Genomic DNA, 21498 nt, shown 5'->3' on the forward strand with positions numbered 1-21498 from the left:
CCCTAGATACATCAAGAAGAGAATAGGTCCATAATTCAGGTTCCTCAATCTGTTTCATCCCATTTGTTTCACTCCATCTAGCAGAATTCAAGAGATCAGAGGCCCTGAAATCTTCCTTCTGGGCTTAAATCCAGGCTCTTCCACTTTCTAGCTTTATAATTTAGTTAAAGTTATAAAAAAAATACTTTTGAGGCCTAAATTTCCTCAAATTAAAACAAAGAAGATTGTAATACCTATACCTCATCTGATTGTTACAAAGTTTAAATGAGATAATATATGTAAAAGTAATTAGGGCAGTGACTCCACATAGGCGACATCAGCAACAGTTAGCTCTTCCAATCATCATTTAAAGTGTTAGCATTATCTTTTATTATCTCAATTACTCTTCATTAGAGTCTCCTAGAGATAGTTCAATTATTTCACTTACCCCCTGCCTCCTCTCAAAGTCTCAGTGAATTAGAACAAATAGATATAGATATTCTGCATGGAACTCTGTAATTCAAACTTTTTTTCTATGCCCTGACTTTAGCCATTTTTCATGAAGCTCTCCATAGCCTCTTCCTATTTCAAGACTTGTGACTGCTCATAGTTTTTCAGTGACATTTACCCTCTGTGTTTCCCTCTCCTCCCATCTGCAATTTACAGTTTAATATTGTATCATCATATCTGGTATGTTTCTTTTTTTAAAAAAAGATTTATTTATTTATTCAGAGAGAGAGAGAGAAAGAAAGAGAGAGTCAGAGACACAGGCAGAGGAAGAAGCAGGCTCCATGCAGGAAGCCCAATGTGGGACTCCATCCAGGGTCTCCAGGATCACACCCCAGGCTGCAGGCGGCGCTGCTGGGCCACCGGGGCTGCCCTCTGGTATGTTTCTAATTGGTCTTCTTCTACAAAAAGAGTAGGAGTTCTAGAGACAATGACCACTTTTTATCCTTTAATTATCTCCTCTATGGCATTCTTCTCTCTCCAAAAGCTCTGTATATTAATGAAGATCCCAAGTCATTCTGATGAATAAATTAAGAAATTCAGAGTGTTGACTTGCTGCTGATTCTGCTATTTTCCTAACATACTTCTCCAAGGTTAGGACTCTGCTGTAGTCCAAACACTTGTTCCAGGTCCAAAACATTGGAATGTTTTTCTTATGTAGCACAATACAGAAGGGATTTTGATTGATTTAGTTTGCATGAATCTTTTGGTGGTGGTTTTTGTTCTATGAAAAGACATTTTCTCTATGTCCACTAGATGGAACCCACATCACTACACTGATCTGGGAGAAAAGGGTGGAAAAATTTGACTACAATAAAAAGGAGTAGAAGTAACAATAGCATCCAACCTATTAGCTGTAGTGCCATATCTATGACAGAGAGGAGGCGATTGTGAGGACATACGTCTGCAATTTAATACAAATAAAAAATGCTCCACCATTTTTAATAAAATTAAATCTACTTATACCATATAATTCAAGCAATCCTGCTCCTTGGTTCTCACACGAATGAGCTGACAATTTGTATGCACACACAAAAGACCTGCACATCAATGTTTATAGCAACTTTATTACTAATTACCAAAACTTGGAAGCCACCAAGATGTCCTTCGGTATGCGATAAACTGTGGTAACAACACATAACAGAATATTATTTAGCAGTAACAAGAAATAAGCAATCAAGCCATGAAAAAAACATGGAGGAAACAAATGCATATTATTGAGAGAAAGAACTCAATCTGTAAAGGCAACATACTGTATGATTGCCAATATAGGATGTTCCAAAAAAGACAAAATTATAGAGATAGAAAAAATGTTAGTTGTTGCCAGGGCTTAAGGAAGAGGGAAGGATTTCTAGGCAGAGCACAAAGGATTTTTAGGGCAGTGAAACTATTCTGTATACTACAATAGAAATATCATACATTTGTCAAAGCCCACAGAATGTGTAACATCATGAGTGAACCCTAATGTCAACTGTGGATGTTGGGTGGCAATAACGCCTCAATGATAATGTGTTACATTGGGGCAGATGTTCATAGCAGGAGAAGGAGGCTATACATGTGTTGGGGAAGGGGTATCTGGGAACGTTCAGTTATCCCTTTCAGACAAGATAATCTTTGAATATTTATACATGTGATACGCGTTAGGAAAGTTTAGAGCTCCAAAAGCAGATATGTTAGGGGAGAATGATCCTAATCCTGAGGGACCTGGGACTTTATGGTTTCCTCAGAAAATGTGAGCAGTTAAAAGTTGAAGGAGGATTTAACCAAGCAGAGGGGTCATTTGACAAAAAACCCAAAGCCAAGTACATTTTTCTCTAATCTTATTTTACACTAAAACCAGGGTTTTAAAAACATTTGTATACTGCTTAATCTAGTACTTTGGTCTCGGTTTCTAAGTATTGTTCTCCATTCCTTTAAGTGCTAATTCCTAATTCCAGGGTGGGTTACAAAAAGTACAAGAGGAGCCTCCTGACAGCTTGTGCCAGAAAGGAAACAGTCTAGTACACAAACAGAGGAGCCAACCCCAAGGAGCTATCATTGACCAAGTTTGCAACAACCTGAACTTTAAGGAAAATGATGGCAATGGATTAAAAAAAAAATTGGGGGTCTCTAATAGCACCTGAGGGGAAGAAAAGGGAAAGTTCTTCTTTTTTAAGAAATTGACAGGTAATCACTGTAGCCGAAAATAGGGGGAAAATTACCATTTTTCAATTTCCAAACTAGTCACAATTCAGCTACAGTTCCCTCATGGATACATAAAAACTGTGGGTCAAAATATATTTGGGGACAGAATGTTCACGAAACCCTAATTATTATCCCCCAAATACTTATTTCAACCAGAAAAATACACCTTTACAACAGAGATGCCCAGCAGTTACCTTTTTTAAAAATTTTTTTAACTAAAAAGAAATCTTCTTAATCTCTCTACCTTCTTAATCAAGTGATCAAAGTTGGCATCAGAGTGTTATAATCTGCCTTCTAAGGTCTTCAAAACATTAACATCCTGAAAAATAAAACATTTAGTTTTAGGAGCACTGTTCTAGAAGACAAGAACCTCCAGTGAAATAACCACCAAATAGAACCTTGGCTGGATCCTGGGTTGAAAAATAATCATATAAAAATCATGAAGAGGACCATTAAAGCAAGCTGAACATAAAGAATATTAGCTCTACAGAATCACGAGCTTCCTCTGTGGTGTTTATGGTAGCGCGGTTATAGTGAAAAGGTGATGTTTTGGTGATACACACAGAAAAGCTGTGAAGGGCACCCGTGATACAACATTCAAATATTAACAACTGGTGAATTGTCCAGAAGGATGTTTGGATATCCAGTGAGCTATTCTTTCAGTGTGTCTGCAGGTTTGGTTTGGAATCTAAGGAGAAAAGGCTAGGAAGGCTGAATATAAATACGACCACTTCCCACAGAGAAGGAAGGAGGAAGGCAGAGGGGGAGGAGAAAGAGATGGAGAAACCCTACAGGGTACTGTGTTACATGTCCTCCCTCTTAAATCTCACAAGGACCCTGAGCTGAGGAGGCACATTATCACCATCTCTACTCCAGAGATGAACAAACAAAAACTTCAGACAACACAGCCTGGATGGGACACAGCTGTGACTCAAAATAGGGGTTTATTCTTTCCCCTCCATCTGAAATAGCTCAACTGACATTTCCAAGGAGTAAAACTCTTCGTCCTTCCCTTCCCTTTGGTTTCTTCCTATGAGAAACATGGACACAAACATCAAAAGTTGATAGCTGAATGGGGATAGAATAAAAGTCAACAAACTTTTATCATCAACAGAGTCCTATAACATACTCTTCAGTTATGTGTATTTAGCACATCCCTAAATAACAGACACGGAGAAATGCTCTTGAACCCTGATTAAAATACTGTTATTTTCCATCACCGTGACGTAAGTGTGCAGAGAGGTTTCCAAAAAGAGTTCAAACAGTTTACTGCTTATAATATCCATCTTCTTTTGTAAATGTGAATCTATAATGGCTAGCTGGATTTATACAATTTGGGATGGATTCCCATTTTGTTTATGTTTTGTTTATAAAGGATAGTGCTCTGCTCTGCACTCTATATAAAAGTCTGAGCCTGGAACATGGATTTATGAAGCCTTGAGCATAAGTCCTCATGCTCACGTGATCCTAAGCAAGTTACTGCCCTCCCTTGGGCTGCAAAAGGAAGAGGTTGAAGATGCTAATCTTAGATTCTCTTTAGTGCTAAAATCCTGTGCGTCTGAGCCTTTAGCATACATTTTGGTTTTCCACTGACCAACTCAGAATTCAGTTTGAGTATTGGTCTGACTCAATATACATTTCTCCATTACATATTTAAATAAAGTATCCATTAATGTAATTTATTTTAGACAGGTTTCACTAAACACGGCTTTTTTTTTTTTTAGCTGAAGTTAGCTCAGAGTCCACTAGATGGCAATCTTGCCCATTTTTCTTCCAAGACCTGCAAGGCCCCCTTCAACATTTCCAGAACACGCGCTACTTGTCACAGAGGGCTCTGCTCCAGCTATTGTGGATTCACAGTACAATAACCCCTCTGAGAACTCAGTGCCATCCACTTTATTTTTTTAAATCAATAATCAGCATATAAAAATTCTCCTTTTACATCTAATATACAGCACTACCCTTTCAATTACAGTTAAATACTTAATAATAGTCATTGAGAAAGAAAAATCAGTAGGGAAATCTAAGTGCCTCTAGTGCTTATCCTGTCTATACTTCTTTAATTTCCACTCATAATGATTTGCTGGTGAACTCTGAAGAATCCCTAGTTTTTCCTCTTAAAGCCCTCACAGAGCTGGAAAACAGAGATGCTAACAGCACCAACAGGCGGTTGAAAGGGACATTTAACTTGGGATAGAAAGTAGGTTAAAATCCTCCAGCACTGAAGCCCCACCTGGCTTAGTTGGTAGAGCATGCAACTCTTGATCTCGGGGTTTGAATTTGAGCCCACAAGGGTATGAAGTTTACTTGAAAAAAAGAATCCTCTGGCATTGCATAGGAGTACATAGCTCTGCCACTTTCAGACTAGACGACTGAACAGGTTCAACCTCCTGAACCACAGCAATCCTTCTCTGTAAAAATAGGTATAATTTAAAAAAAAATAGGTATAATTAGATACCTAACTGATGTTACTTAATTCTCATAAAAATCCTGTAAGTTCTTAGAACAGTGCCTGGAAAAAACCCAAGTGCTCAATCAACAATAATTACTACTGCTGTTCCTGCTCCTATTCCTACTTTAAAAAAAAAAAGTTTCATAATTATAATCATTGTTTGAGCTAATCATAATATTGCTAATCATATGACTGGCCTAATAACTATTAAAGTAGTACTAGGATGACAATTAGTGACCTCATCTACCTCTAACAGCCCCATTAGATAAATACACAATTATTCACACCTAAGGATAAACTAATGCTCAGGCAAATCTAGTAACATGGTCTAGTCACACAGCTTTAGGAGATAGAGCTAGAATTCTAATATAAGCTCTCTGACCATAGAGCCAGGACTTCACCCCGTAGACCACAACTAAATGATAGGTTATAACCCTATTGTGTAGAGAAGACAGAGAGTGTGACCTCCAATTCATAGTCCTACAGTTTCAGGGGCTTGTTGAGGTAATATACAATGTTAAGTGCACACCTGCTACTAGATATATAGTCCTTTCACTCTTAACAGAGTGGCTTTTATATTAAACCAGCAGTGCTTAAAGTGTGCAAACTGATTTGACTATTAAACTCTTTTGCCGGGATCCCTGGGTGGCGCAGCAGTTTAGCGCCTGCCTTTGGCCCAGGGCACGATCCTGGAGACCCGGGATCGAATCCCACGTTGGGCTCCCGGTGCATGGAGCCTGCTTCTCCCTCTGTCCAAATCCAAAACTGCTCTAAAAAAAAATAAATAAATAAACTCTTTTGCCAAACAAGATCTTGCATGCTCCACGTTCTATGGTATACACTTGTGATATAATTCCATATGCTGATGCTTCTCTTAAAACAATACTGAACTCTGTCAGTGTAACTGGTACATTGACCACCACAGAATTCTGGGGTGATTATTGCTGACACCCCAAAACCCTGCTGAACATTTACATAAATAGTAATAGGGTGGTGATTTCATTCTATCCAGCCTCTTGACTGCAGCCTCAGAAGTAAGACTGAATGCAACACAGTCGATGGAAATCTCAAGACGGCAAAGCCAGTGAAAATAGTGTGTTGGGATAAGTATTCAGAATTGGTGTTGACTATATTAAAATTCATTTCAGTGGTACTGAATCATTAAATCACAAATGCTCAGACCAGGAAATCTGCTCAATGTATTCTTCTCTCACAGAAGAGGTGTTCTCTCAGTAAGCCAGAAAGATGCTATAGTCAACATTTTCTTTAAAAAGCCAGGAATCAGATTTGCCAGGTTATGTGAATATCAAAAAAAATTTTCATAGTACACTTGTACAGCCAGGGAGTGCATTGCTACTTAATCTAAAATTTCTTGCTTAGAATTTTGAGTCTTTGGTGAAAATAGGAAACGTTTCCATTCCTTCCCTATGCACTTACTTCCATGTATGTATCATTCCACTCACCCCTCTCAGCTCTTCCTCTCCTTTCCATCTTTGCTGTCAGCTGTGGCTGCATGTCATCTAGTCCTTGATCTGTGTCATAGGCAGTGGACAGGGATCAGAGGCAATTACAAGTGATTGCCATCTTTACTGGTGCTACCTCAATAACATCATACAAGGAGCTCCAATTTACATCCATGGAAACCTTCTTCCCCCTTCTTCACACATTATACCCATATCTGCTCCAAAGCTTCTTTTCTGCCCCAACTCACTCTCAATCTCACTGAAACTTTTGCCAAATCAAGCTCCTTCACGACTGTATTCTTTTGCCCCTGTTCTTGCATTTCCAACAAATTAGTTTCTTCTATCCCTGGTTGTTTTCCTCTCCCTGATTCACTCTGTATACTCCAACTGCTTCTCTTTCCATATCTACCTCCTTTCCCAAAACAGATTACTGAGACCTCAGGAAGAGCTCAGATACTGAGCTGCCAAAGACAAAATTCTCTGTTCTTAGTGAAGAGCTTCTAAAATCTTGCAATTTCCTGTGATAGGAAAGATAAAAGTGCCATTTGTTAGGTTAACAAATGACTTTTGGAAATCCCTTAGATAACTAAGGGCTTAGCTGTCCTTATGTCTCTTTGAACCAAAAAAGTAACATCAATTTGAATATGCTTCCTCTGTCTTTCCTACTCCAAATTGAGTGTACTTCTCCATTAATCTTTCTTATTTTTATCTTCTTTCTTACCTCCTCCATGATTCCATAGCTTTTTAACCCCATTTCCTCCACCAGCCCCCTGATAGTCTCTCTCTGTACTGCCTGCCTATTCCTCAGGCTTGCTTATGGTTCCCAAAAGCACAGCTAAAGATGTTCAAGGTCCAGAGAAATAGGCTGACTCATCCTCAAAATGTGAAAGAAAGGAAAGAATGAAGGAAAGACAGAAGGTAGGATGGATCTTTTGGTAAAGGAGCTAATGCAACCTTCAACATGCAAAAATATGCCTTATGTCCTCATTGTTTCCAAAGTACAGAAAAAATTTTGAACAAAAGAATGTTTTTTCAGTACTCCACTTTTTGCTAAGAAATGCATCTCTTGAGATTTGAAGCAAATGGGCTTACAAGACAAAGTCTGAGTATCGATATCTTTTCCATCCCACCCTGCACAGTTGCCTAGTAACATCTAAGTGAGTATTACCAGCTGTACTGTAAATCCATTCGGTCTAACCCACCTTCACAGTATTGTAACTCTTCTCCTAGGAGATTCAGACCTTGGGCTAGCAACAGTTCTGATCCAGTTATTAAATACCTCCTTTGCAAGTGAAGATGATAAAAAATTCTCACACAGTACAAAGAAATCATGTCACTATCAGCTCAGGAAGATAAGGGTGGGTTGAAGCATTACCGCCAAACTCATTTAAACTGAGTTACTAGCTTTATCTCAAGCAACTACTCTTTGAGGATTTATAGGAAAAACAACTTTAAACAACTGTATAAAAGAAAGTGAAGCTGATGACCCATTATTCTGACCTTATATTTTACTGATGAGGACAATGATGTTCCAGTAGGAAAAGTGGTGTGTCCAATAGCACACAAAATAAAGTCAGTGATGGCAGTAGAGAATAATGTCTCTATTCCACTGCATCAGCTTGCTTAAGACCATCTCCCTCAGCTTACTAGTGAGTGTTCTGGGAGGAAGGCAAAAAAGAAAACAATTTCTTGATTAAAGATTTTGAAGAAGTATGGGAAAAATGAAGTTAACTCTAGAGCTCTCAGAATAAATTAATCTGCACTGTGAATCTCCAAATGGAAATCTACTGGATCTGTTCCCTGCACTTATTTGGCCACAGAGCAATCCTCTCTGCATCTTTCTTTCTTTCTTTCTTTCTTTCTTTCTTTCTTTCTTTCTTTCTTTCTTTCTTTCTTTCTTTCTTTCTTTTTTTATTGGTGTTCAATTTACTAACATACAGAATAACCCCCAGTGCCCGTCACCCATTCACTCTGCATCTTCTTTTAATAACATCTTCTTGACCCAGTAATCTGTGAAGTGTGCCTTCCAACCATATGTAACAATGTATCCCCTTTTGATGAAATTGACCAAACCTATCCACCATTTCCCCTTTGTCCTTTCAGAATGGGTTGTCCACAGGCAGACACTTTATGAGATTTGGTCACTTGAGCAGTCGTTAGTGTGGTACCTACACCACATAATGGGATCTCTCTGTCTCTACTGTAACTTCTTTTCTCCAAGCCACTGTCTTCTCTTGACTGATTTTTTTCCCCCTAAGATCTGACTGGTTCTACTTTTGATCCTCTGAAACACATTTTTTTTTTAACATTTATTTATTCATGAGAGACACAGAGAGTGAGAGAGAGAGAGAGAGAGTAAGAAAGAGAGAAAGAGATAGAGAGAGAAAGAGAGAGGAGAAGCAGGCTCCTTGCAGGGAGCCTGACATAGGCCTGGATTCGGGGACCCCAGGATCATGCCCTGAGCCAAAGGCAAACAATCAGCTGCTGAGCCACCCAGGCGGCCTGAAACACATTCTCTACTCATTAACCACTGTGGGATTTTCCAAATCTAAACCACAGCGGTTACTCCCTGCTTTAAATCACTTCCCCCTAGGGCTTCCCAAGATCTTCATTGGGACTCAGGTTTGGTGATCAAATTCCTACTCTTTTTCTGACCTCATCTTCTACCAACCTTCCTTTTGTTTGTATTGCCACAATCAACTTGTCCTTTCTCTTCTTCCTTGATCATGATAAGCCTATTTCCAGCATAAAACCTGTATTCTTGCTGGTGTCTGTCTACTCCACTCCATCCCATATCATCAGGTGGCTGATTGGTTCTTTTCTTTGAGGCCTCTGTTCGGATGTTGCCTTCTAACAATTTTTTTTTCTGATCCCATCTCTATTGCATATCTGTTTTGTTTTCTTCAAGGCACATATAATTATCTGCAATTATTTTTGCTATCATTTTATCTTCCATGTCCTCTACAAGGGCCTCAGTTGTGTTATTTATCACTGGAATCTCAGGACCTAGGATTATTTCTTGCACATACTGGTATTCAATTAATACTTACTAAATAATCAAATACACGCAATGACAGCACTTTGCCCTTCAGGGTTCTCAGAACATGGGCACCTTGTCAAAACTGCACATAGTTCATAATGTTTACATGTAGTAAAAAGAAAAAATAGGCATGTTATAAACAGGAATATTTAAAGAATTATTTACTGGGTATGAAAAAATTATGTATGAGACTGAGCACGGTTTTGCTAAAATCAAAATATTTTTCTCCTCAAGAATAACAATTGTTAAGAACATCTCAGTTCAAAAGTTATCAGAAAATGTTCACTTGTGAACAAAAGACCAAGAAAGGCATAACTGTACTGCAATCGAGGAGGAAAAATCTTACCTCAGCACATGCCACTCAGTTTGATGACCTTAGGCAATCCCTTTTTTGCTCTGAGCCTCATTTTCCTTATTTGTAAAATATAAGACTGGACCAAATGATACTCAAGATCCACTGCAGCTTCACATTCTGATTGCTGAAGTCAGAGGTTTAGGACACAAGTCAACTTGATTATAATATCCAGTGTTCTCTAATTCTCAGAAATCTATTCTTTTTTGAGCTCTGAGGAATAAAGTCCCACTTCATCTCATTCACAAATAAACAAAATTCCCAGGCTAAAACAGAGAATTAACCAATAATTGTATAATAGATCTTTTTTCACTAATGCCAGTAATTACTGAGCACCTAGAATCAGGCATTGTTCTGTCTTGACAGAGCTTTCATTACCCTGATTGATGAGATAGACAGTAAGGTACATAAATAGATCATAAGTAGATAATGTTAGGTGCTAAGGATATAAAATAGAGCATGGAGAGATATTAAAAATGTGTCCCAGGCAGGATTAAAGTTTTAAATAGGATGGCCAAGACAGGCTTCACTGAGATGGTTGTGCTAAGATCTAGAAGAACCCAGAGAGTGGGGAATAACACTCCAGATGGAGGAAACAGCAGGTATCACTATCCTGAGGCAGGAAGGTACCTGATATGTTCAACCAACAGAGAGCTCACCACTGTGGCTAAAGCAGAATGATCAAGGGAAAGAGTAGTAAGAGTGAGCTAGATGGGATAATGTAGGGCCCTTGTGGTCATGATAAAGACATTGACTTTTACTATGAGGTTGATGTATAGCTACTGGAAGATTTATACTAGAGACTGTATTTTCACAGAATCAATTAGTCTTTTGTAATGCAAATAGAATGTGTGCATGTGTGTTTAGTACATGGTAAGGTCTGGAGAAAGTCTAATTATAGGTTATTGTGATAATTCAAAAGAAATGCTGGAAATGTCCTAAGAGGTTACAGGGAGGAAAAAGGTGGAAAATGGTCCAAGTCTGGAAATAATTTAAAGGTAGAAATTTGAGGATTTAGTGAGAAATCTGATGTGGGCTGAAAAGAGTTAGATTGCCTTATATTAACCCCTGACTCATTTCCATAAAGGGTGAAGATAATACTTGACCTATTTTATGATCAAATATCCCTTTCTCTTCTAAATAATCACAGTACTTAATCAGAGTTGTGAGATTCTGAAGCTAGAAAGAATCATACAAAATGGTCTGGATTCATTTGTGGAAATTCTACAGAAGTGACAACTTTCTGGATATCCCAGTGACTCCCTGTTCTATGCTTCCAATATGCTATGAACTTCAGCTTCTTTACCTCTGGGTCATATCATGTTCACAATGCCTTGCCTCCCTTATGTTTATGATCCTTAACTAAACAAACCTAAGTGTTACAGGCCTAATTCCTTGAGGCAATTCTTTTTTTTTTTTTTTTCACTTCAGAAAAGAGATAAACATCTCTACATACAAGAATGTGAAATACCAATGTGCTGGGTTTTATTTTCTATCCATGGATTAAACATTTATATATATATATCTCTCTCCAATACTTTCTGACTCAATACCACAAATGTGTTTCCTGGAAAAAATTTACAACTACTACTGAAAAAGCAAACTTACACTACCAGAATAATAGCTCCCAACCTGGTGAATTGTGAGAATTATCAAGGCATCCTGCTAAGAATGTGAATCTGTACCTCTGACCTGGTGAATTACAATCTCCAGCAGCAGGGCCCAAAAATATGTATTCATGACACATCTTCTTGGTGATTCTGATGTCCCTCCCAATTTAGGAACCACTAGCTGAGCAACTCCGTGCTTACAGATCACTGCTAGGATTGTTGCTCCAATGAGAACAATAACCTGGATTATTCTCACATGATCCATTTGCCACCTGTTTTGATCAGAAAGGCCCTCCTGTCCTTGCCCTATTCATAGATCCCTTTCCAGCTCCATCTACCCCAATCTAGTTCTGGAACAACATTCGAGTTGTTCCATTTAGGACATTTAGTTTCCAAAGTGCTAGACAAAAGGTCAGAATAGGACCAGACATTTTAAAGAGACCTTCTCTTTTCATTAACAGTCATTAGACATGTAGGATCTTATTGGGGTGATGATAATGTTCTAAAAATGATTTAGGATATGGATTTTGGATTTAGGATTATGTAAATTTACTAGTTTTTAAGTAATCATTTCACTGGGGATCCTGGGTGGCTCAGTCAGTTAAGCGCCTGCCTTCAGCTTAGGTCCTGATCCCGGGGTCCCGGAATCAAGCTCCACACTGGGCTCTCTGCTCAGCAGGAAGTCTCCTTCTCCCTCTGCCCCTCACCCTCCTTGTGTGAGCTCTCTCTCTCTCTCATGCTCCCTCTCTCTCTCAAATAAATAACAAAATCTTTTTTAAAAAATCATTTCATTGTGTAAATGTTGTGAACTAAAATGAGCCAAAATCTAAACTATTGCCTTAATAACGTTATATGTTAGAAAAGGAGTCCCATACTCTGTAACTGAAGAGTACACGAAACTGAATATCAGTCACAGGGATTGATTACAAATTTCAGGGGGAAAAATGGAATTCTTATCTTAAGTCTATGCCAAACTTAGGTCCCTGATAAGATATGTCCACTTGGGATAAGGATATCTACATAGATGTGCTGGAACACTTTAAACCCCCAGATAACCCTATACTCTCTGGTCTCATAGAAATGGCAAGTATTCCTCTTGCAGGATGACTGAAGAAACTCTAAATGGGGCAGGTGCCTTATAATACAATGTTGGTCTTCCTCAGAATCTGTTCTCACCCACGTTCTGGGCACCAGACCAAGAACTAAAGTCACATCTTATTGTGATCCAACTGGCAAAGTTATGGATGTGTTAAAAGAGAAGAGGAATTCTAAGTCAATGAAGCTATAATGAAGCTATAAAGCTGGTCTACATATCCTGCAGGTATCTAGACACTATGCTTGGGAGTAGATCTAGTGCTAGACCAAGGTGGGAGAAGGGTACAATATAAAGTTGAGTAAGGGAGGATTTGTTGGTATGGGTCACTATTCTCTAATGATATTTAATAGTGATTTATCATTCATTGCTCACTGATAATTGACTGAAACATCAAAAGCAGAGTGGGCATAAATAAGGAAAGCAATTAACAGCAAGTTAAAACTGGCAGGCACAGGGGTGGGACATGGCCTGACCTGCAGGGTTTTATGGAGATGAATAAGAGAACATGGTATTCCTGGAGAAAATATAATTGGGCACCCCAATGGAAAGTCATGATCCCTGACTAGTTTCCAGACCCATACTTTATCAGGACCCATTGACTAAAGAAGAGGCCAGGTCCCCAGGAGCAACATACCAGGAAGCACCATGGCAAGTGGATACAGTGATTTCAACTAGTCCTCTCCCAGAAGGACCTACACCCATTCTTTTGGGTAATATTATACTGGAGAAGAAAGACTATCCAGTTATTTCAAGGGCTGTTAGATATAGGGTCCAAGTTAATTAATGATGATATGCAAAGAACTAAAGCACCATTAGAGCCCTATGGAGTTCTAGCCCAGGTCTCTTTCACAGGACTTCCCCTGCGGACCAACTGGTGGTCATTTCTCCAGATCCCCAATATATTATTAGAATGAACATAATTAGGTGGTAGAAGCTGTACATTGATTCCTTTACCTATAGGGGGAAAACTATAATAGTAGGACAACCAAGTAGAAGCCACAGATCTACACCCCATGTCTAGCTAAGATGCTATAGAAAAAGCAGTATTGCACCTAGGTGGAATGGTAGAGATGAGGGCCACCTTCAAAGACCTAAAGGATGCAGGAATAACATTTTTTTATGAGTTTATTTATTTATTCATGAGAGACACAGAAAGAGAGGCAGAGACAGGCAGAAGGAGGAGAAGCAGGCCCCATGCAAGGAGCCTGATGTGGGACTCAATCCTGGATATCCAGGATCAGGCCCTGAGCCAAAGGCAGACATTCAACTGCTGAGCTACCCAGGCATCCCAGGAATAACAGTCTCTATCATAATCCATATAACTAATCAGTCCAGCACCTGAAAAAAATGGGTGAATCATGGAAAAACAGTGAATTAAAGCAATATTAACCAAGAAGAAACCCCAACTGGGGCTTCTGTGCTAAATGTATACTAAAACAGGTAACTAAAGATTTGTATATGTGTAAATAGTGAATGAATTCTTCCCCACATTCATTAGGAGGGCCATGCAGCTTATGGCCCTGGGTTCCACGAATCCCACCACATACTTCCAGAAGCTGCCATCCCAATAGAATGATGAAATGGCTTATTAAACACACAACTCACACAACTAATGTGCCACTTAGAGATGCCACCTGTGAGAATGGAGGGCTGTCTTTCAGGATTCTTTCTATTAAACCAAAAGACATTTTATGTAGGCTTCTTCCAAACTGATCACTTAAGGAATAACATTGGCTAAATTAACATTAAAACACGACTCTGTTCAATGGGTGAAAATTACTTTTATAGCTATAACATTATTATGAATCACAGCTATTTCTTTGAAATGGAAAAAAAAAAAGGAATTCAATGAATATTCTAAGAAACCGAAGAGTGAAAGAATGAATAAGGCTTCTCACCATCATTCCCAGTGACCCGCTGGAGAATATGCACTTCTATATCCACAGCTTCAGGCTCTGTAATTCTAGGTGTGCTGGTTACCAGAGGGGGACACTTCTGGCAGCAGACACAGTGAAAAAATCATTAAATTTAAAGCCAAAGTGTTACTTGGTTACTGTCAATACACCAGCAGCCACAGAACAGAGTTTTCCTTCTGGCAATTAACCTTGACAGTTATGAGAGGCAGGACAGCTATCACTTAACAAAAACAAAAAGGCATATGTTTGACATCCAGATTATCTGTTGGGTCATCTCCTGATACTCCTATGCCCACTTTAACTCTAAATGGGAAAGTAGAGAAACCACGGCCTGATAAGCAAACAACCAGGGGCCTCAGACTGCTTAGGGAAGAGGGTCTGAAGCATCCAAGGTAAGCTGCCAATACCTGGTAAGTCCTGGCTGAGAATGAAAATCATCTAGAATGAGGTGGCAGAGAAGGGGAGGGATAAGTATCCGTCACAGCCTCAGGACCAATTGTAGCAGCTCTGGAGTTCATTCTGCTAATTTTCCTCTTGAATATTTCCCTAGGAATCTTAAATCCAGAATCCTGGAGAATCTGGGTGGATAAAATCAATTTTATGTGAGAAGTGGATGTGAACAATGCAAGAGGTGGGACATTGCAGTACCCCACATTGACTACTCTAATGGGCTGGCACACCCAGACCCCAGACTATGTGGCATTGGTTGAATGCTCACTGTCACTCTTGTCTGGAGAACTGTTCTCAGTTGACAAAAGCAGCCTTACCCAGAAAATTATGCACATATCCCCTTCTGGTGGTAGCCCACAGTCAATGGCTCCCTTATATGTGATAGAAGAGGCTAGCCTTTTTGCCTCATAGTAAGACAACTCTGTGGCAACTTATGTTCCAGAGATCCCAGGTCCCCATAGACAAGACCATGATTAGACTTCGCCCAAGACCACATTATTTCTTTCTTACTTCCCCTTTCCTTAATATGTATCAGTCTCTCCTTTATGTTTGTCCCTGAATCCCTGCCTGAGGCTGTTACTACACAACATATCCTAAGACACTATTAAAAAAAAAAGGTATAGGTCTTATTTGATCCTCATATAGAAGAAGTCAGGGAATAGGCAGCCTCAGGCTACAGGTATGGGAAGTGCAAGTCAGAGACCCAGGCTACTTCTAACCTTCTCACCCTTCCTTCTTAGCTCATGGCTGCTGCCACGCTGCTGCCATCACATCCACATTTCAGTATGAAGAAAGGAGGGAGGGATATAAGCTTAAGAGTATACCTCACTATGCTTGGTCCTGCTTACCAGTTTCCAGAGAGGTACTATCCAAGGACTTTTGTTTACATTGAGTGTCCCCTTACCCCCAACCTATAAAAGACACGGGAAAATGTAGACTCTAAGTTGGGCATATTGGCACTCCCAAGAACAAAGTCTGTTAGAAGGGAAGAAGGAAATATAGATTCTGGCAGTTTCTTTAACAGATCTTAACTAGAACGATCAAGTTTGGAAAGGGAATCCAAACCTTCTCAAGGGGTAGTTCCTTAAGACCACCTTACAAGAGTCAGGTGATCGAGAAACATGGGGTGAAGAGTAGATATGCCTGGTAGAAGTAAAGTAATATAGTGCAAGCCAGGCAGGGGCAGTCTGGGAACTTTTAATGCATTCACTTCTCTTAATCTATAGAAAATCCTGGTGGATGGAGAGTGGGTGTGCATTTTTTATGTCACATTTTCTCCCCCTCTAGCCATGTGCTCTAGGCTGTGAGTAGAAGTCACAGTATCCAGCCTTAACAAAAATGCTCAGGGCTCCACAGAATTTATGGTTTATTTATTATGCAATTTCTAAATGGTCAGAATCATCCACAGTACAACCAATTATCATACAATTAAATCTCTATTGAACAATTATCAGAGACATCTTGTATCTTCCAAAAAATCTCAGTGAGGATGGGGAAAATAATCACAACAAATTTCTGGTGAAAATATAAAACAAAAATGTTAACTCTAAACTGTTTGGTCCCCCTAATCCCCAAAGTTACATAAAACCTCAAGGACAGGTGAAGAGACAACATATAAACATGTTTTTCTCAGTAACTTCACTGCCATTTATTGACTTTGAAAACCTCCTGTCTTCTATAATTCTACCTCTTTGGGTCCTAATAAGCTATTCCTTCCAATTTTATCACTTACAAAATAATTATATTGGCTATAATTCCATTATAAAATCATTTAATGCAGCATGTAAAATCACTTTTATAACTACAGCACAATAGCTTTGTGAAATAGAAAAAAGAAAGAATACAATTCATATTCTTTTAAGAACTAAAGATAAAGTTAGTAAGTGACTGTCTAGAGGACAGATGAACAGAATACTAAAACTCCCTGGTGCCTATTTTCATGCTTGAGTCAAAAAGATACATTCCCTCACCCCTTCCTTTTCCTCCTTTCTTCCCTCCCGCCCCCCCTTTTTTTTTCTAAAGATTTTATTTACTTATTCATGAGAACACAGAGAGAGGCAGAGACAGAGGCAAAGGGAGAGCAAGCTCCCTGCAGGGAGCCCAATATAGGACTTGATCCCTGGGTCCCGCAATCAGACCCTGAGCCAAAGGCAGACACTCAACCACTAAGCCACCCAGGCATCCTACCCCTTCCTTTTCACTTACACCTTACTTCAGGTGGCAATCTGCAATTGCCTCCAGTGTTCATTTTCTCTTTCAGTAACAGAATTGCTTGAGTTTTCACTAGGAATATGGCTGGCCATATTGAGGTGCTCTTTCCCAGCTCCCTTACAGTTAGGTGCCAGTGCTCACACACAGAAGCAATGCAACACTTCCAATCATGTCCTTTAAGATGGAGCTGCTTTCTTTGCAGGTTCTTGTCCTCAATGCTGCCAGTTGGGAAATGATGATTATTGAAATTCTGGAAGCCTGAGTTGAGGATCTTTGAGTAATACTACTAACCTCAGACCATCTCCTCTGAACTTTTATGTGCAATAGAAGAAAAAAAAAAACCCTCCCATATTATCTAAGTCACTGTATTGGATAATCTCTTTGCCCCCTATCTAATAAATTCAATGTGGCCCCAGATTTTAGTTAATCAGGAGCCCCGCTCTAAGGCTCATTTAAATTAAAAGGAGTTCAGAGGTGAGGAACAAGATAGCAAGGAAACCAGAAATCATGTCCCAGGAGTTACCATTTGAAAGTCATGGGGATCCCATAACTAAAGAAAAAGGTACTGGGGTACCTGGGTGGCTCAATCGCTTATACGTCCTACTCTCAATTCCAGTTTAGGTCATGATCTCAGCACACTGAGATAGAGCCCCATATCAGGCTGTGCTCAGTGGGGAATCTGCTTGAGATCCTGTCTCTTCCTCTCGCTCTGCCTCTGCCCCTCTAAAAAAAAAAAAAAAAAAATCATTATAAGAAGATAATAGCACTTGTGCCCTGCTGTATCAAAGAAGTAAAGAAGGATTAATTTGCAGAAGTCCAACAGAACAAATTTTAGCCTCATTAAGGGATAGGCCTTCTCACAATCACGATAATCCAAAGATATGCAGGAATGCCCTAGGTACCAATGAGTCCCCTGTCACCGGAGGTATGCAAGCAAATTTTGACATGATAGAATGTAGAATAAAAATTCAGGATCCTGACTGTGCCAAGTCCTAAGTCTTGCCCTGACAATTACAAATTGCTATTTCTTAATATTTATAAGCCAAGCCATCATTTGTAAAATGGGGTTAGTTTTAATTTTTACCTAATGGAGTTGTAAATAACAAGAGAAAACACATATAAAAGACTTTCCAGTGGAGATGCTAGGTGACCCTATTTGCTGGGGATATTAAAGTAGGATTTAATCATTAGATGGGGAAAGAAGAAAGGATGGTCATAATAAACAGCCTGTGATTCTGTGATTATAAGGTATTTATTTCCCTTTCAGCATGTATAAGCATAATGCTTAATGAAAAAGGCTGGCTAGCAAACCAAGTAAGCAAATCATTCCTCCCTTTGTGAGTACCACATGTTTTAGCAATAATTAAGTTGTGTGACCCTCACTCACTCCCACTTCCCAGCCCACACCCACAGGAATGCTCTGAAAACTTCAGCATCTTTGTGGTATGGAAGAATGAGAACTCCTGGAACACTGCAGACTATATTCCAATTTAGACTCCTATTTGGTCCAAACTTCAGAGAAAGGTAATCTAAAAGGCAAGAGTGATCCATAATACACAGGGAACAATACCTGAGCATCAAGCTAATGGTGTTTGGGTCTAATGACTGACACTAACCTTTAGATCTTGAACAAGTTGCCCCCTCTTTGGAATTTGTTTCAAACTCTAAAGTACAAGGGGACCAGGAAAGATAATCTAAGTGTCATTTCAGGTTCAAAGACCTAGTATTTTATTTATTTATTTATTCATGAGACAGAGAGAGAGAGGCAGAGACACAGGCAGAGGGAGAAGCAGGCTCCATGCAGGAAGCCTGATGTGGGACTCAATCCTGGGCTGAAGGTGGCGTAAACCACTGAGCCATGCAGGCTGCCCCAAGACCTAGTATTTTAATTCAAAGAAGTAAAACGATCTGCTTCTTGGAAACCTGGATCACTCCTGTAAGTTCAAAGCTCCTGAAGCCCAGGATAAATGATCTACAATAACTAGGGGAATACAGGATACATAACACTGTTGCTTCATATAATGAACCATTGTGAGCAGATAGAAATAATCCATTTTCACAAGAGCAGTAGAGTCATGAGTAAGGATATGGGGGTCTTCTGAATTTCAAAAGTTATATATCTTAGAATGAGGGCAAGACGTTTTTCACAAAGAACCAAAAGACACCAGTTCGGAGAAAACCACTATCCATAGTACTCAACAGAGATTAAGAATATAGCACATAGAGTGATGGAACCGAAGTTTAATCCATGCCCTGCCACATGCATTTTTGTTGATCTTGAAGTGATTTTTCAGGCCTCGCTTTCTTTTCCTGAAAAGGGTCACCCAATTGTTTTTTTTTTTTATTTTTAATGACAAATGAGGTAATAATTGTAACATTCTTAGCACTTTGCCTACCATCTTACCTATATGAGGGTAGGCACCATAGAGTATCATATTCAATGGTATTCCCCAAAGATAGTCCTAACATGGTATATAACAAGTATTCAAGAAACTTTTCTTTAAAGATTTTATTTGAGAGAGAGAGAGAGAGAGAGAGCATGAGACAGGTGGGGGGCGGGTATTGCTTGGGGCAGCAGACAGAGAGGAAGAAGCAGACTCCCCGCTGAGCAGGGAGCCTGATGTGGGGGCTTGATCTCAGGACCCTGAGATCATGATCTGAACTAAGGCAGACACTTAACTAAGCCACCCAGACACCCAAAGAAACTTTCAAAAAAATGATTCCATGTGCCCAAGGGTCAACTGAGCTGCCCACAATGATGAAGTCTTCTCACCCTCTTCTCTAATTGCCTGGTCACCTCTTTGACCAGGTTTAGAAAAAAAAAGAGAGAGAGAGATAGCATCACTTTTCTTACCATTCTTTTCTTCTACACCTGATTTTATGTAGTCTAACCATATTAATTGCATATGCATGACCACTGGGCCCCAATTCAGATGGTGCAAATTGACCTCCCTGTTCTTAGTCACATTCAACGTTTCCTGCCTTATGATACTGAAATTTTAGAGCTTTGATCTGGGGGAGGTTAAATAGATTCTTCATTTTAGACATTGATGGAATTCAGCATAGGCAGAATCAAGCAGCTAGGGCAGTAAAACCTATAAGCAATATGATAAGTCATTAGAATTATAACAGACTCTCACCCCCAAATAGGGTACTAAGAACACTTGGTTTGTAGGTATATTTTCTACCAAGTCAATCACCATTTATGAGATTTTTATGCTAGTTTGCACAGCTGGAATTTTACATAAGCCAATTTAGACATAATTCTGCCTTGGGAATCAAGGCAATTATAACAATAATACCAAAAGACTACTTTTTAAATAATCAAGATCATTGTTATAATTACTTAGCCAACAAAAAAGAACACTTTAAAAGTAGCAGGTGTTTATAGCCAGGATATTATTAAATATGAATCCCAGAAGGATACATTCATAGAAGAATGAACAATGTGTTCCATTAAAAATTTTAGTAATTTGTTGACAAAGTCTGCAATAAATGGTGTGCTTCATGCAAACCAATTTGGCTTTCCTGTTACCAAATTCTTTTTGCAAGAAGTTTAGGACTTTTTCTTTTCATATCTCTGTAAATATTGAAAGAAAAAGCCTATTTTTAAAAAAGTTTTCCAAAAAAGAGGTACTTGTATATGAATTATTTTAAGTTCCTATAAAGTTATACTTATTCCTTACAAGGCTGCTTCCTTCATGAAAATACAGAAATCCTTTACTATTAGCTAGACCTATATATACTGCTCAGTATGATAGCCATTAGCCACATGTGGCCACTAACCATTAACATATGTAAAACTGAGGATTTTTAGTATTACTTTATTTTTAATTAATTTAGAAACCGAAGCAATCTGAGCTACTTTTCCACTAAGCATAACTTCATAATTTCCATAATACTACATTCTGCTTTAACTGCTGAAGATTTAGCATCCAAATAGAGCTATAAAGTATAATACACACATCAGATTCCAAAGCTAGAGTAAACAAAAATAAGGGAAAACATTTTACTAATAAATTTATGTTATTTGTTGAAATGGTAATGTTTTACTTATTCTAATGATACATTTTATTAACACAACTCTTTCTTATTTGTTACTTTCATGTAGCTACTACAAATGTTTTATTATGTCACATAGTTTATATTTCTATTGAATAGTACTGGTCTAGCAACCTAGAAATACCTACTTACTCTCGTTCTATTTTCTGTAATGCAGTGAAGTTTACATTTGTAAA

At 38.8% G+C, this 21498-nt stretch overlaps 1 protein-coding gene across 31 annotated transcripts in view; it reads right to left on the reverse strand.

Moving 5' to 3' along the window:
* Window positions 1-21498, reverse strand: part of LOC144312780 (uncharacterized) — a 740032-nt gene that overhangs the window by 116562 nt on the left and 601972 nt on the right. For 11 of the 31 annotated variants that reach the window (XR_013378388.1, XR_013378369.1, XR_013378361.1 and 8 more), the window contains one exon: window positions 9972-10104. The exons of 15 other annotated variants lie outside the window; for them this stretch is intronic. The gene's annotated coding sequence lies outside the window, so the exon portion shown is untranslated. Of the gene's footprint in view, window positions 1-6566; window positions 6655-8085; window positions 8244-9971; window positions 10105-14581; window positions 14679-15006; window positions 15178-21498 lie in introns of those variants that run through there. 5 more of the 31 variants (XR_013378363.1, XR_013378364.1, XR_013378393.1 and 2 more) reach the window with 4 other exon arrangements.

The sequence above is a fragment of the Canis aureus genome, chromosome 4 (genome assembly GCF_053574225.1).
Source record: "Canis aureus isolate CA01 chromosome 4, VMU_Caureus_v.1.0, whole genome shotgun sequence".
In the NCBI taxonomy this organism is placed as follows: domain Eukaryota; kingdom Metazoa; phylum Chordata; class Mammalia; order Carnivora; family Canidae; genus Canis; species Canis aureus.